We start from the raw sequence: 18856 nt of genomic DNA, 5'->3' as shown, positions 1-18856 counted from the left end.
CACTCGACCTAAGCCCAGTAAGAGGTGATCAGGTATATGTTCAAAAGTATGATGTATCTTTATCCACAAGAACCAAGCTTTAACTTCCAGACAACAGTAATTTCGACTCATCAAAGTTCGACACAACGGTATCTGACTACATATATATAACATCGACATGCATTTGTTTTAGTTAATTTGACTGAACAATGACACCTGATATCATCTGATCCTGTTGCCTTATAATTATGACATCGATAGGCCTGTATTCATGGTAATGTATGACAGCTGTAACATATGTATGTCTGGCCAACAAAGGCTCCCTGCCATAGCATTATCAACATTACTAGTTGTAGGTTTGTAGTATATACTAAGGGGAGATCACTCCAGTTGGACTTCCTGTACAAGACCATGTGCTCATTAGCACCAACCATTGTTCACATAAGAGTTCCTATTAAAGCTTTCTAACCCGAAGCTTCACATTGTAACTTCTTTACAACAGCGACCGGGTTATTATTCAATCATCTCTGAGACAGCCATGAACAGCCAGTACAGTTGAGATTAATTCGGTGTTTGGCAAAGTTTATTACTTAGCATAAATCAATTTATCGAGTACCTCAGCAGCGTTTAAGTCATTAATTCACCTGTCCGTCACTTTAAACGTCGCTTGATTAACGGCTTTCCCCAAAGAACACTTCGTTATAACGCCACGTCCCACAACCACTAGTCTGTATAACACTTTGTTATAACGTCATTTCAATAGCCGCTATCGAAGACTTAATTCGCTATAACGTCATATTCCAAGAACTACATAACCCCTCGATGTTCAACTTGTTATAACGCCACAAGGACCCGTCATACATTAACACGTGTGACATAGGCTCTCCCACGTTGCCTTTGAGCATAAAGCATAAAATAGCATATGACAGCTGATTCAATAACAATATTTTTGTCTAAATATGACATCCTGTTCCTAAAAAATGACATCCGGGTACTGAATATATTAGTTAACTTTCAAATATTACGAATATAGTGAGTAGAGTGAGTGAATATGGTTTAACGCCGCTTTTAGCAATAGCCCAGCAATATCACGGCGGGGGACACCAGAAATGGACTTTACACATTCCGTTTATGTGAGGAATCGAACCCGGGTCTTCGGCATGACGAGCGAACGCCTTAACCAATAGGCTACCCACCGCCCCTAATACCAGATAGAAATACAGAGGCTTTTTCTTAGAAAGCGATACCATCAACGATGACAAAGGCCCAACCGAAACTACCATTAAACCTTCCTTGAAGTGAGTGTTTTTGCACATAAACAAGCCAGTACAATGACAGAAATATTTTTAACGAGACATTACGCAATTTCAAGACTCATTTCCAATGGTACATGTTTGAAATGCAATCTTTTAATGATATTTCCTGAATCTTCGATGTCAACAGTAATAGGTCTCTGAACAGAAACGCATGGTGAGTCATAGTTTGGAGAAAAGGGCTGTGTTCACAAAGCGATCGTAACGTTAGGACGGTTGTAAGTGTTTGACAGTGTTGACTGGGACAACGCTTTGAGAGAACCATCTGGTCCGAGAGTAGGTCGGGTTTTTACAGAAACAGTTCCTAAAATGTATTCATAAATAATATTTATTCATTTTATGAAACTGTGTTATTATACACATATTCTGGACTAGACTAATGCTTAGTCTCTGAATATATATAATTTTGATAGTAACAAACAAGCCCATTTAAATTTAAAAGGGCCCTAGGGAGACCAGAGATTCAGAACCTTGGGAAATCTAGACTTGCTTTATTTAGGGCTGTAGCACTGCAGAGAGGGCTTGGCAGTAGGGAAAATAATGTGGTTCAGGGACTGTGAGACAAACTAACTCTGGACGTACGTGGGCTGTATTGGGGTATCTGTTTCAAACAAATAAATCCAGAAAAGCCCACGCAAGCCTAGAATATGTGGCAAGTCTAGATTACCAGAATTCTGAAAATGAACAAGTCAAAACATTGAGTACACATCAGTTTCGTTTTCTGTTGACTGGGTTCCGTCCTATTGCGCAACTTAGTACAATAACCAGTCCAGAATTTTTAGACCAATTCATTTAACTGGATGCATTACTGTTAATCAGTATTATTTGATACATCTAAGCACTTGTACATTGCAACACTACGCTCCTTATATAACCCTTGCAAACATGTCGTGCAGCGTGCTCTGTCGTACAGCGAGCTCTGACAAACAGAAGCCTGGAAATCGTGGAAATATCAAAACGAGGCTCTGCCGCTAGAAAAGTTTGGCGGCCTGGTACGGACTTGATATGATATCAATCACACTGTCCGTTACAGAACTACACTTAATAAGCGCAAATAACACTAAACATGAATTGTGAATCATTTTACGACCTCATCAAAGTGGGGCAGTCTGTGACGTCTTAGTTAAGGTATGCCGCCAACACCTCGCCATAAAATATCGAAATACGATGTTATTAAAGTTTAAAGTTAAAATTCATTTGTAAATACCATTTTCTTATAAAGCAAGAAATTGGAATTCAGTGTAACCATAGTTGTTTGTGATGTCTATTTTCACTTTCACACGAGAAAATTCGGATCGGCTGAAAAGTAGGTCATTGTCTGAACAGGTTAATGAGACTAATGTTTCGGTTTGAAAGTCTCTGAGCTCCTTTTCATGACATTTTATGGTTATAATTTAGAAACCACCTTTTCTATAAAAAATGTTTATTTCAGAGACAAGATGTTAGTCTATGACAACTATGCTACTTTAATACCTTAGGTTATTTATTTTCTATAAGACTGAATCCCAGTTCACCCTGATCAGCTTTCTAGGTTGTCAGCGCTGTACGTGTGTTATGGAAATTGTATGTTCTCAAAGACGTTCACGTGAAATATTGCTTTACAAACCACATTAGTCAGGAAAACACGTATTCCTGACAACTACTGCGAGGAACACCACCATAGAATTTGTTCCGTTCATCTAGACACACAGAGATTTCAGTGTGAATCCAATTCAGTGAAACTGGAATCACATTACTTTGTAATTCTCGAAGTCATCTGATTGTACAAGTAATCACTCAGATTCTGAAAACGTGAACTCTTGGTGTTGTTTGTTTGTTTGTTGTTTAACGCCGCACTCAGCAGTATTCCAGCTTTTGTAAATAGGGCTTAGACAAGACAAACAAGTGATCAACAACATGAGCATCGATCTACCAGCGATATGGCGGCGGTCTGTAAATAATCGAGTCTGGACCAGACAATTCGGTGATAAACAGCATGAGCATCGATCTACGTAATTGGGATACGATGACATAAGCGAGTCTGACCACCCGATCCCGTTAGTCGCCGCTTACGATAATTATGGGTTGCTGAAGACCAATCAACGAGTGAACTCTTCGTAGAAACAAGCTACATTTACGATAAGAGGGAGCCAAAGTGTAATGAGTGATTCAGAACCTAAGGACAATGTAGACTCATGTGGGGCTTTAGTATAGTAACACAGGCTCGGTCGAAAGGGAGCAAAAAGATTCGTGGGATGCGAGTCAGACTATCTCATTGTATTGCAAACTGTGAACTGTTGACTAACTCTTAGTCCCTGAATATATACACTTTTGATAGAAACAAAGAATTCCTGTTAAATTGAAAAGGAGTCCCAGTGACAAGGGAAATTAAGAACCTGAAGAAATCAAGACTTGCTTCATTTAGGGCTTAAGGGGCGTCGGGGTTGCCTAGTGGTTAAAGCGTTGGCTCGTCACGCCGAAGACCCGAGTTCGATAACCCACGTGGGTACAATATGTGAAGCCCATTTCTGGTGTCCCCGCTGTGATATTGCTGGAATATTGCTAAAAGCGGCGTAAAACCAAACTCACTCACCCATTTAGGGCTTTAGAATTGCAGGAAGGGCTAGGCAGAATAATGGTTCTAATGGATGTAAGTTCACATATCGATATTCTGTTGATCTCCAACTACTGGTATACCGATACCTTTCTCTCATTCAAGTAGGTTGCAAAACCTACAGCTTCGTGACGTCAAAGGCAGACTGATATGTTTCCTCAAATAAATACAATCGATTTTTAAAGACAAAACACACTCGTTACCATAGCAATAGCAGTTGTCGTTTTGTAACTATTCCTGTGGGAACGACTTCCAAAGTTGTATTTAAGACTCAGTTCGGATCACTGATGCTGGTTATAAGACACTGTTATGTGAACTGGCTCTAATTAAACAAGGGGCGGTTGGGTAGCCTTATGGTTAAAGCGTCCACTCGTCACGCTGAAGGCCCGGGTTCGAATCCCCACACGGGTGCTATGTGTGAAGCCCATTTCTGGTGTCCCCCGCCGTGATATTGCTGGAATATTGCTAAAGGCGGCGTAAAACTCAACTCACTCACACACGTCTCGCCCTGTGGAGATTCAGAGCTGAATAGGCCATCAGTTACTCGTGGATTACAGAGCATGAGAGAATTATGTCCCCTTTATACCAAGGAATAGAATGGAGTTGTTCAGGATAGGAAAGGTCTTAGTAGATCAGTTTATCTCCCCTTGTTGATTGGGGAATATTGGGGGCTTTCTGGCAGACAAATACAGTCGGCCTATCTTCCCTGCTAAAAATGACAGGTTCCCAATTCCAACATCTCCAGAACCTCAGAGAGCCGAACTGATCGACGCTTTACCAACTGGGCTAACGTCAGTGTCCCCATACAAATGGTCTAAACCAAACGCAACTGCACGTCCGAGACACTGACAGTCTTAATCAGATCAATAACGCCATTTTTCCTTTACAAGGTAGATCCAATTCATTTCAACTGGTAGAAATGATGACGAAATAGCACACACGTATGGAGTCATTCCGAATGTTCAATCGGATCTACTGACGGCATAGTCTATTACCTCGGAGTATTATGACCGCCACCATGGGCAGATATGAGTCCGGCTGCCGCCGACTGTGTTGTCGGTTATGTAATAAGCGTTATGTTTACGATAAAGACCAAATGCGACACGATACGATAAGAACGAGTCCTAATTCCGAAGATATTAAACATTCACTGTATATTATTCATGAGTCTAGACACGACTTCAAACTAAACCAGCACGCCACCTGGCGGTCGCAGCTGTTAACATATTACATCACTTCCTACACAAAACCGAGGTATTTTATCATTCATATCTCTTCTGCGTTTAATATCTGTGTTCATGCGACGGTAGACGTATGTCTGGTGAAATATTGATATATATTAGATGTAATGTTAGTTGATTTTTTTTCTTTAGGTGTTTGCGTGATAAACTCCGGTAAAGTAATGTATGTAAGAAAGTTAGTTTGATGGTCGCTCATAATGAAACAAGACACGGTCGGTATATTTCACTCTGGTACCACACAGCCTGCAGTGTAGCCGGCACTGTAAAGGTTGTAATGTTTTGGTTAAGTCTGGTTTTCTTGTGTATTCGTTCTAAGCTTGGTGGTTTGTTTTGATAAATTGTGCTTAATGTCAAATGTGTAAATACAACAGCAATCTCTGTGTCATATATTGCAACAGACTGGTAGCTGTAAATCCTGTCTAAACCTTAACAAATGTCACTTGCATGCTATTAGTTGGTTATCAGTTGTGGTACTGAATGAATGTGTTTAATGTGTTTGAAATTTGAAGAGTGTCGTATATAAAGATGTAAATACATGTGGGTAGGCTGGTTTATTTGCTCTAGCTCCAGTAACCTCGTGTATGTTTGAACCAGAAACTGCGGTTATTGCTCTCCTGTAGTTGTCTTTTATGTACTGTACAACCAACTACAGATGTCTGGACTTAATGTAATGTTTGTTTTAATTCTGGTATAGTTCCCGCATCGACTTACATGTGCACGCGTTGACAGATTGTATTGTTCGTTAGAATTTTGTTTTAATTGTGTTAATGGATTTGGTGTATTAATTCAGATTCGTTTATCTTTTGTTTGTTTGTTTGCACTCAGCATGAGTGAGTGAGTGAGTTAGTTTAGTTTTACGCTGCACTCAGCAATATTCCAGCTATATGACGGCGGTCTGTAAATAATCGAGTCTGGACCAGACAATCCAGTGGTGAACATCATGAGCATCGATCTACGCAATTGGGATAAGATGTGTCAATCAGGTCAGTGAACATGACCACCCGATCCCGATAGTCACGGCGGGGGACACCAGAAATCGGCTTCACACATTGTACCAATGAGGGGAATCAAACCCGGGTCTTCGGCGTGACGAGCGAACGCTTTAACCATTAAGCTACCACACCGCCCCTCATTATTGTAGATACAGGTACATCTTTACATAGCTATTAAAAAATTATGTTAAACTTTTAACAAATCACTCAATATGTCTTTTTGTTTTACTTTTTCTATTAAACGTTTTTTCTTCCTTTTTTTTTTCTTTTTTTTTTTTGGGGAGGGGGGATGGGGTGATAAGTATCAACTTAGAGACATTTTTCTGTTCGGGCAATGCCTTGTTTTCTCCATGTTGAAGAAACTGGGACATTTCCCCATCATGGATAATACTAGTATAGAGACAGCCGGGTTTGAATCCAACATTCACACAGACTATGACCCTTGGTTTGTCAGTACCAGATGGATTTTCGCTGGTTTCACTTGTCAGTGTCCGACTTTCGTCACGTAGCTGCTGTTATGATTAAAATACTGCCCCAACCGATGTTAATCCTGTCACTGATACACCCTGACCTCAGGGACAACTGACACCGACAGGCTTTGTGATTATATTATGAGCGCTTCTGGTGAAGAACAATACAATTCCATAATGATATCAAAGACCATAATATCAGAGACCGGAATTATGTCAGAGGCCATTATGAAATCGGAGACCTTAATGATATAAAACACCAAGATATCAGACACCAAAGTGATGTCACAGACCATAATATCAGGAACCGGAATGATATCACAGACCATAGAGAAATCGGAGACCTTAATGATATCAGAGACCAGAGTGATGTCACAGAATATATCAGAGACCGCAGTAATATCACAGACCATGATATCAGAGACCAGAGTGATATCACAGACCATAATGAAATCGGAGACCTAATGATATCAAAGACCATAATATCAGAGACCATAACGATATCACAGGCCATAATATCAGAGACCTCAATTATATCGGATGCCATAACGAAATCGGAGACTTTAATGATATCAAAGAAAAGATTGTCTTTCAAGACACGACGGAAGGTCGCAGGTTCGATCCCCGACCGCGTCATACCAAAAGACGTTAAAATATGGTACTTGCTGGTCCCTGCCTGGCGCTCGGCATTAAAAGGTACAACAAGGACTGGTAGGCTCAGAGTCAGTATCATGTGTCTTAAAGGGGGATTCATGCTTCACTGCGGCATGGTATCTCAGTGAGCTAGCACTTTAAAACCAGCTGAAGTCTGGACTAGTACAAGCAGCCACACATACACACGCATGCACGTCGTCATATGAGCGAAATATTCTTAAGTACGACGTTAAAACCCCATTTCACCTCACCTCACATCTTTCAAGACACGAAGCATCCAGTCTCGCTGTCCCTGAACGATATCATTTTTACTTCCACCAACCTGTAATCCAAAAGCGCCTATTGAAGCAGTGTATGAAATAAGCCAAAAATCCAGCCAGACATCAGGGCTTGTAACTTCAAAATGTTACCGGCCCATAATGGATTTAACCAGAACAAGTATGGTGAATTTACTCAGATGTATGGAACATCTAAATATTTACCAGACCATCGGGCTGGCTAGCTGTAAAGTTAGACCGTCCGTCAGAAATCTAGCCCGTCTCGGGCGGGCGGACGGGCCTTATTTCATACACTGATTTAAGCAAGTCTAGATTTTACTACTGGTCAGCAACTCCCATCAACGCTGTGGAATCTTTTCAATTAGTGAGTGAGTATAGTTTTACGCCGGTATTACCAATATTCCAGGAACATCACGGCAGGGTACAACAGAAATAGGCTTCACACATTGTATCCATGTGGGGAATCGAACCCGGGCCTTTGGCATGACGAGCGAACGCCTTAACAACTAGGCTACCTCACCGCCCCCTTGTATGTCTGAGTTTGTCAGTTTAATGACGGATGAACATCGTTACATGTCATGATTTGTCAGCGATATTCCTGCCCTACGATATTCTTTTGGCGTGACGATCGAACGCTTTAAGCACTAGGCTACCCTACCGCCCCCTTTTCAATTTAAATGGCGTTAATTGTTTTGATCAAAATTGTATATTTTAAGAAAATAATGCTTAGTTTAGATATGGAGCAGCACATGTGCTATCAAAACTACCAAACAGCGTCCGATGTACAGCGGGGGAGTTCGGAGTTTTGTGACGCGTTCTTTGAGGGAATCACCATGACAACCTTCGCCATTGTAACAGTCTCGGCTGTCTCAACAAACACAGTGATATTGGAAACCTGTTGAATCTGTCCACTTCAGGGGGATAATCTGAGACAGAAGTGTTGACACTGCTCTCCACGTCGTCGGTGTGATAGATGATAGACATGAAGGTTGTGTACCACTTAATGGCTGTTTCACAGAGGAGTAGTTGAAGCAATCCTGAAATAACCTTGAAATCATATGCTAACTGCAGCAATACAAGATGGTATTGACCGGTTGATTCGCCTTGTTTGGGCAATGTGATGTTTTCTTCATATCTAATTTGTGCTGCTACGTACTAGAAACTGGGACAATTACCCAACATGGAAGATATAGAGACAGTTGGGTTTGAATCCAACTTTCCCACAGACCATTGGTTTGTCAGTACCAGATACGGTTTTCGCTGGTTTCAGTAGAAAATGTCCGACTTTCATCACGGTTGATTAGCCTTGTTCCCCCGTGACAACTAACATGGTTACAGTGCGCGAAATCCATATCTGGTGCAATATCTACAAACTTTATGGTCAACATTATTTCGTTATTGTTTTGTTATCCCCACTTCCTAGGTGCTACTCAAAGAAGTTATATTTGTGTCCCCCGCCATGATATTGCTGAACATTTCTAAATGCGGTGTGAAACTCAACTCACTCACTCATTGAACCCAATCCTCATTCACTAACATCGTCTCCGAAATACACACAAAACTAAACTGTGCTCTGATTCATTTTGAAATACTAGATCCTGACCTCCTGTCCGCTCTGGCACCAAGACAATATAACCACACAGTTAATCTGTAATCTCGACCAGGTAACCATCTGTACTCGTCTTTATCTTGTCCACAGCGCTATCTGCGCGCACGCATCTGACCTCTCTATGTAAAACTGAGTCAAATGGAATTTCAAAACCCATCCACCGAAAAGCTTGTCCTACGAAAAAGGTTAGATAAGAAATTTGCCACACTGCAGAATGTCGACGTTGTCAGCCAAAAAAAGTGTTACCCTTAAATATAAGCCGAATATCGAAAATGAGGTCGGATATGCTTGAGTAAGGCCAAAAGATGCGATATGATTTCAAGGATTAAGGCTCGAAGATTGCATGTGATTTCAAGGACTGGAGGCTCGAAGACGGCATGGGATCTGCAAATTTAAGGCTCAAAGACAAAATATGATCTGCCCAATTGTGGCCAGAATATTGTATATCATGTAACAGATTAAGAATCGCTCTGCAGAGGACCAAATATGCTGCAGAAGAACTGACATATACGTGACAATCTCAGCACAAAGCATAATAGTGCGCGCTGTAGTGCGTTTTTACCCTCAGCCCCCATCCCCGCCAATCCCCCTCTGTCAAATACACGCATACCTTTGCACATTATAAGCCTGTAGATACACTATGTTTTGTGCATGTGTGAAGGGTTTACGACGAACAGCTGAGACACGAAATGTTGTTCCCAAGGCCACGTGACCTTGACCTTGACCTTGACTATCTACCGGCGACGTTCGTGGCGTTTATAGAGTGCATAGATTTGCCGAGGTCGTTGCAAGTTTAAGCAGCAACGTGATCCCAAACGGCCATGTCTCCAGTATGTACAGTTGGACGTTATGCATAAAAATATCAATGTGTTGTTGTATGCATATTGACAATACAATATCCGCCCGCTGGACAAACAAGCAGGGGGCGTTCAAGCAACAGGCGCTCTCGCCTGGCGATGTCAGCTGGCAAACCTAGATCTAGTCGATCTAGCAACACTGCTGATCATTTGGATCCAGTGAATTCGCATATTGACTTTTCCTCACTTGAGTCGATTAAGAACCAACAAAAGAGCATTCAGACCTCTTTTCCCGACACTTCGCACATTGCATTGGAGAATGGCCCCAAGCACAAGAACAACAACACAACCGTTACATGTCTACCACAATCCCAATGTGTCTAACACCTCTTCCACGTGTCTAACACAACCCTAACGTGTCCAACACAACATCCACATGTCTAACACAACTCAACAGTTCTAACACAACCCTCATGTCTAACACAATTCTAAATTTTTAACACAACCCTCATGTCTAACACAACCTCCATATTTCTAACACAAACCTCTTGTCAAACACAACCCTCATATATCAAACACACCCTCCACATGTCTAAACACAAGTGGATTCTGTGACATGTATTCCCGGTAAGGGATGTGTCACGGTATAGTTACATATTGTGTCACGGTATAGTTACATATTGTGTCACGGTATAGTTACATATTGTGTCACGGCATAGTTACATATTGTGTCACACTATAGTTACATATTGTGTCACGGTATAGTTACATATTGTGTCACGGTATAGTTACATATTGTGTCACGATATAGTTACATATTGTGTCACACTATAGTTACATATTGTGTCACGGTATAGTTACATATTGTGTCACGGTATAGTTACATATTGTGTCACACTATAGTTACATATTGTGTCACGGTATAGTTACATATTGTGTCACTGTAGAATAACATTCACGGTACATTAACACCATTTCTGTATGCAGATACAAAACTAGTTTCAGATACTATCTCGTGTGAGTCCTCCACGTTGATAGCGACCCGCGCACCTGCTGTCGCCAGCAGCTGGCGTGACGCTATGACCGAGGTCAATCTATAAGTGGTGACGTATGTGTACGACCTGTTGAGATGGTCAGAAAATGTACACATACGGATGGTCAAACACCTGCGCAAAGATGTTCAACAGCTGGATGTTTCACGCGTAATACCTTCGTCACAAGGTGCACACCTGCCACTTCTTGTTTCGATTATCTCCAGAATAACCTTCAAAACTGAGTCACTTGTCTAGAAATTATAATTGATCACCCCTAAATGGGCCAAGGGTGAGTGAGTAAGTATGCTTTTACGTCGCTTTTAGCAATATTCCTGCAAAATCACGGCGGGGGACACCAGAAATGGGCATCACACCCATGTACCCATGTGGGGAATCGAACCCGGGTGTTCGGCGTGACGAGCGAACGCTTCAATCACTAGGCTACCCCACCGCCCGAGTTTAAGATAATTGGATACAGATATACCTCAAATCGATGACCTGTACGTAAGATCCAACTGTAATAGTTAAAAATAATAATCTGAAAAATATATTGGATTTGCAGGAATTCAGTAGAAGCTGGTGATTTTATAAGGTTAACAAATAACGTTAACTTCTTTGAGTGGCCATTTTCAGAAGTTGGAGAGTCAGATAAGGACAAGCTTTATGGATGAACAACTCCTTTATGTCATACCTGCTTGACAACGATAAAAGAGTCTGTATCGGAACGTCTCATCACCCGAATAAAGAAATTGTTCTTCCATAAAGTTTGTCCTTTTGCAAGAAATGACTGTCAATCACAGCTTCACATTATGACACCTCCAGAAGGCTCAATTAATTCCACATGCCACGTTATGACTTCCCTTACCAAAGACAGAACTGTGGAAGTGAGGCTATAGCACCTATATAAGCACCTCACAACATTCGGTAACATAATATCCCACATAATGAGTCGTAGATAATCTCCAAGGGCGTTAGTCACACCTACTGCTCGAATATAAACATTACAAAATGTATTCCATCATTGTATGAGCTCCTTGCCATATTTATACTCATAATCCTCCTTCTTAAGGCGGTAATGCCTTGGCCAAACGTCCTTGACCCAGTGACCTTGATCCACATTTGTGATTAGCCTAGCACATCGACCTACAATGGTATAATATTCAGTCCTCTTACACTGCTCCTTCAGGTCTGATTAAATGGTCGGGGGGAAAAGCACAGTACAAAATACAAACATATGTTCCAGTACGTTTTACCCAGATACATGTATATGAACCCATATATGTCAAATGGGGTCCCAACGCTGAAATGTTATTCGGCCCCGTACTACCGTACACGTTGACGACGTCATCATCATTAACAAAAGTAGTAGTAGTCGGAACAGTCAGATAAGTATTTGAAAAACCCATTGAATATGCGTTGTGTTATTTGTCACATCAAACAAGATTCCATATTAGTAGATAGGGACTGACTGACTGAGTTTGGTTTTACGCCGCTTTTAGCAATATTCCAGCAATATCACGGCGGGGACACCAGAAATGGGCTTCACACATTGTGCCCATGTGGGGAATCGAACCCGGGTCTTCGGCGTGACGAGCCAACGCTTTAACCACTAGGCTACCCCACCGCCCCAGTAGATAGGGAACATGTTGCGCGTGTTATTATAGGGTATTTATATAGCGCACATATCCAGGCAACTAGTACATGCTCAAGGCGCTGGTATTTTTTCCCTCGATCATTGGATGTCAATCTCAACGGCACATCGTATTATCAATCTCAACTCCCTGAGGAGTATACAACTTTTGCAGCCACTATGCACAAAGAGTTATTGTGGCTTTCTCATCCTAACGAGGTGTTGTGCACATGAAAGTGTAAATGTTTACGTATATTTGTCCAGTTGTGGATTGTTGAATACGATGCATCGTTGTGATTTCCCTTTGTCCGTGACCTTGTCCGTGACCTTGTCCGTGACCTTGTCCTTGACCCAATTTAAATGGCGCCAACCCACACTCTGTCATTCGCCAGGTCTGTGATTACTCAAGGTGACCGTTTTGATCCATATGTTTTAATGTATTAGGTCATTGAACCATTGAGCCAACACAGAGAGTAATCATTTTTTCTCATGTCATTGTGGTTCGTGTATCATATAGGTATTCATTGTGTACATATCGTACATCGTTTCAATTATTAATATTCTGTGACATGTCTCACAGCTCTCATGGATAAAACTACGACTTATCCTTGCTCCAGAAAGACTCGGTATTTGCAACTCAGACAAACAATGTACCGAAATAACTGGACGTATTTCTGTATTATTTACGCAGACTATTATTTATACCACAACGTTCTTTGTAGGGTAAAACCTTAATTTGTTTGCTCGGTGTTTTTCCACAACTGGTTAACGTTACAAGATGCACGTATACAACCAATGGAAATTTCCCAACGGGTTACTCTGACCAGAAAACTGTGAAATCTGATCCTTCTCAGCTTCAAACATGGAAAGTCTTGTACACAGTTAGGGTTTCACAGGTCATGATCATCCCGCAATTCCAAAAAGGTCATCGAAAATCATCATTTTTCAGATTTAACGTATAGATTTGTGTTCGAATAAAATATATTTGTGTAACATTAACAAACTTATGGATAACAACTTCTTTCATTTCGTTGCTGCGACGTTTCAATACAGACTTTTGTACCGTTGTCAAGCAGTCATCATTCCTGCTTGACAACGGTACAAGAATCTGTATCCTGCTTGACAACGGTACAAGAATCTTGACAACGGTACAAGAATATGTATCCTGCTTGACAACAATACAAAAATGTGTATCGAAATGTCGCACTCACGAAATAAAAGAAGATGTTATTCATAAAGTTTGTCACTATTGTACTTCCAACTTCTAAAATGACACCCAAAGAAGAAATATTGAACAAAATATTTGTGTGAGTATTGAACATTTCGTGATTAATCCAATTGGAAAATTGGAAAGTGTACAACACATCAACTGTCCTTGATAACTAGAGCAATAAAAACGTTACTGAATATGCTTTAAATACTACCAAATTGTTTTAAGCAGCTACTGGATATTCCAGTAATAACACGACCTTCACATATTATAACCATGGGCCCCCAACTTTCGATTTAGGTGTTACATATCTAATAAAGAAAATAAACGCGTGTGATAAAGCTGAAGGTATCACACTTCCTAAGTGGTGGTTGGCAACCTAGGACTGGCTAGATCTCCTGGCCATCTAGGGGCGGTGGGGTAGCAAGCTGTTGAAGCGTTCGCTCTTTACGCCGAAGACCCAGGTTCGAATCCCCAAGCAGAATACATGTATCTGCTGTCATATTGCTGGAATATTGCTAAATATTAAATCCTCTCACTCCTCGCGGTCTGGTGAGGGAGGTGTTGCTATACATGTCATTCGTCATTATGTATTATTTATGCATCAAAACTGACTTATTTATGCACGTGACATACCTAACATAGCTTTAAAACCATCACATCAGTATCACGAATTACTCGTGGCATGACAGACAGGGGTCACTGCAGGTGTTCTCTGCATGTGTCTCAGGTGAGTGACAGGTCATGCTTGGGCCAAGCGGAATCCACTGAGAAAGAAAACATGAATCTGAAGATCTGCACAATCCTTTGTCGGGAACAGCAGAGGTGGAAGCTTTGCTCGTGGTCTCGAGAGGACATTGGCGTACACACAGAGCAAGAACTGCACGTGCCTTACGTAACATGTATCGCAGACACCTGTAGTAGTAGTAGTAGTAGTAGTGGTAGTAGTGATAGTAGTAGTAAAAGTAGTAGTGGCATTTGCAGTAGCACCAGTAGTAGTAGTAGTAATGGTAGTAGTAGTAGTAGTAGTAGTAGAAGTAGTAGTAGTAGTAGTAGAAGTAGTAGTAGTAGTAGTAGAAGTAGTAGTAGTAGTGGTAGTAGTAGTAAAAGTAGTAGCAGTAGCAGTAGCAGTAGTAGTAGTAGTAGTAGTAGTAGTAGTAGCAGAAGTAGTAGTAGTAGTAGAAGAAGAAGTAGTAGTAGTAGTGATAGTTGTAGTAACAGTAGTAGTGGCATTTGCAGTAGCACCAGTAGCAGTAGTAGTAGTAGTAGTAGTAGTAGCAGGACACAACTGTCCACCACACCCGGGGGCGGATCCATTTTGTGTTTAAGCACGATCGAGGAGCGTGATATATTAGCGTCACCTTCTTTCAAATCTCGAGGTCAAGGAGCATTTCAAATCTATTTCTGCGACCTACTCTCTCACATGGGTACAATGTGTGAAGCCCATTTCAGGTTTTCCCCGCCGTGATGTTGCTGAAATATTGCTAAAAGCGGCGTAAAACTAAACTCAGTCAGTCAGTCTTTCCTTTTCTATTAATGTTAATAGAGTACGTCTATATAACTCCCATATTTTAGCTCCTAAACAAAACGACTTGCGTAATCTTCGCTTTGTCATTTATAATTCCTCAACATATAGGCTATAGGATCTTTACTGCACATGAAAATGTTAAACAGGTAAGCGATATAGCCACGCCAGGCATATAGGATATGTAATAAAAGAGGACAATGAATAATGTAATCGGGATATCGGCACTTCGCAACCAAATGTTGTTTTGCTGTATGGAGTGACGTCGGGGAACTATAATAGTGCATCGTGGTTTGGGAATATATGAATATATTCACCGTTCAAGCAGTATTACATTTTGTAACCATTCACCAGAAGAAGCATGTGTAGCCTTTCGTATACATGTACATTCACATAAATTACAAATCCTACCAGACTGTGCACACAGACAATGAGAGTCAGCAAATTAGCTTGCACAAATTCTTGAACTGAAAAACGTACGTTTATAAGAGAATACCAATACCTTTTTCTTTAAGTTAGCCGCAGTTACCGTATTTCCTCACCCCCCTCCAGAGAGATGGGAGAGTCAGTACCCGCAGGCAAATCTGGATTTGCTCATTTAGGGATTTGCCTTACAGTCAGGGCTTTGTACAAGAGAAAATATTACGATTCAGGGATTGTCAGACATACTCTCAATAACAATTACAATGACACTTACGTTTACAAGCGATAGGGTGTCTAGACGTAGGTAGTGCTTTACTCGGAAGGATTTAGAATAGTGAGTAAGTGAGTTTAGTTTTACGCCGCACTCAGCAATATTCCAGCTATATGTATATGATAAAGAATCGAGTCTAGACCAGACAATCCGGTGATCAACAGCATGAGCATCGATCTGCGCAATTGGGAACCGATGACATGTGTCATCCAAGTCAGCGAGCCTGACCACCCGATCCCGTTAGACGCCTCTTACGACACGCATGGGTTACTGAAGATCAATATTCTAACCCGGACCTTCACTGGTAGATCTAGAATAATAATTGGAAGGTGTTTTACGAGATATTTCGGAAGAAAAGCGATTTATAGGCTATTTACCATCTGTTCTTCTGTTACCATGTGAGAAGAGAGATCGTCTAATTAGGACCAGTAACCTTTTGATGCAACAGTGTAATTATCTATGGTCAAGATGTATTTACTCGAGTGACATTATATAATATACTAAAAAATCCAAATATGATGAAAACTACAAAGGGAAAACTATTAATTTAGAAAGATAAATATTTTATACACAGAAAACATTAAGTAAGACAGCTAATTATAATGATACAAAGAATTTAAAGACAGAAATTATTATTGTGACAAAAGATTACATGTCATTCGTCATGATGTATTATCTAAGCATAAAAACTGACTTAATCTCATCATATCATACAAATCTCCCTTGTTTCCTCTTCCGGTTTCCTGTTATCTGAGAAGCACGTGTTTATCAGTGAGTGAGTGAGTTAATATTTTAAGTCACATCGGCAATATTTCAGCCATATCGTGACTTCAAACAAGTTATAATTTTACAATAAATAATGGTAAATTATTTAAAAAAAATGTCAGCGAAGGACAGTAAAACAACTAGTTGATCACAGATTTCAATTTAAAACAAGTAATTAACACTAAAACAGTTTAACTAGAATTGACAATGCTATATAAAAACAGGCTATAGATCGCCAACATCTGAGTTTATCAGTGAGTATTATAGTGGTTATACAAGGTGTTCAGGAAAAGGTGAATGTGGCACACGTCACAAACAGCATAACGTCATCGGTAAGGCTGTGTATTGGCAACTAAATCATATTGCGGTACCCATATTGCAACATGTATTGCGATATATTTGGAGTGAGTGACACGTATTGTACATGCAAATCCATTAGTTGTAAAAATAAATGCTAAGGTTCTGATGACAGCATTCTCAAAATTAGGTTGCATGGTTACGAATTCTATTTTTCTTTCTTTTTAAACATTTTATAGCAAGTTAAGCATGTATGTGCCGTTTTGTCAGTAAATTGTGATGGGAAACATCATTGTGAATGAAGGTCTGCTTAGAGTAACACTTAAACCATATAATCACAAAACATATATTTTTAACTCAACATACCGGTGTAGCAGCCCAGAATAACCCCCCACCAGAGAGAAAACTGATTTGAAAAGTTAAAACAACATATATACATATTCGACGTCATATGAACAATGACATCAATGATGAACTAAAACATTTCCTGAACCAAAATGTCAGTGAGTACATCACAGATTCGGGAATTTCACGAGATGGAGTGTGGGCAACAGATGCAGAAGTTATGTCAACAGCCAGTCTGTTAAAATGTGACATTTATATTTACAGTGCAGTTGGTCAGTCACACTGATTACCCTGCCAGCTTTGTATCACACTGATTATGCCTTTGTACATGAAAATGTATCGGACCATTTCAATGTTGTAACCATTTCAATAAAATTATAGTGTATCCTTAATCACTTGTTTTCTGTAGGGGTATAATCTGGGCAGGTATACTATGGCCTAGTTCAGAATATATTGCTGTGTATAGTCTCTAGGAAGTACGGGTATAGTCTGGGAAAATCTGGCCTGTTACAGTAGTCATCCGTTTGAATAGCGTACTTGCATACCTTCTGTAGTTCTTGTCATCATTCACAATCCTTAGCAATCAATGGTGCTATGGTATTTGAATCGTATTAATAGCAATACACCTTTAACGATTCGTGTTCTGATGTCAAGGGGGATATTTATTCCAAAGATCAAGTCACGAGGTCAACACATTGGAGACAAAAGCACAAATGGATGAGTGATCACACTGCACATGTGCAGAGCTTAGAAAACGCAGTGAGCCCTTAACAATAATTATGCACCATCAGGGCTCAAATATGTTGTAATTTAGCCCCGTCCCAGGATGTAATGCTTTGAAGACTACGTACCACGTGTCGCATTAAATTAGACTGCACTTTGCACCCATGTCGATCATTGATAAGCTAAAGGACATTATAAACAAACATCCTGAAATGAAAATATAGCATGTAATGCATTCAAATGAAAAACAAATTATGAAAGTAGGAGAGCAAACTACCTTTGTTTCAGAAAACGTCGCAGCCGGTCTTATGTAACTCCTCACAGCGCCTGTACTCCGCACACTGGTACAGAGCTTGACCGAATTTCCGATCTGGGGCAACAATCAGCTGACGTGCTTCCCAGCAACCAGGGCTTACGTGAGAAGAATAATAACTATTATTCCTGGCAAATATTGTCCGTCTTCACAGATAACTCAGTAATACGTTCAAGAATCCACGCACCTGCAAATCAATATGGCTTGGATTATGGTTGAATCAAATGTGACAATATCATTTTGTCCTGAAAAATGTTCGGACGATTTTTGCAGATTCATTTCAAGTAACACCGATCTGCTGGGATAAGAATAGCTCTCATTTAACAGAATTTTATAATTTAACTGTTGAATGTCTGAAAACGTAAGAAAATTTAACCTCGCATACAAGTATTAT

The 18856-nt window shown here is 40.4% G+C and overlaps 1 protein-coding gene across 1 annotated transcript in view; it reads right to left on the bottom strand.

Annotated features, from left to right (window-relative positions):
• LOC124257139 (solute carrier family 2, facilitated glucose transporter member 1-like) overlaps window positions 1-18634 on the bottom strand; it is an 84105-nt gene extending 65471 nt beyond the window's left edge. The window contains exon 1 of the mRNA XM_046691128.1: window positions 18427-18634. The gene's annotated coding sequence lies outside the window, so the exon portion shown is untranslated. The remainder of the gene's footprint in view (window positions 1-18426) is intronic.
• Between the last annotated feature and the right edge of the window lie 222 nt (window positions 18635-18856).

The sequence above is a fragment of the Haliotis rubra genome, unplaced genomic scaffold (assembly GCF_003918875.1).
Source record: "Haliotis rubra isolate DU_JTF1 unplaced genomic scaffold, ASM391887v1 Scf65, whole genome shotgun sequence".
NCBI lineage: Eukaryota > Metazoa > Mollusca > Gastropoda > Lepetellida > Haliotidae > Haliotis > Haliotis rubra.
Note: the sequence above shows the minus strand (reverse complement) of the source record. Positions and strands in the feature narration are given on the sequence as shown.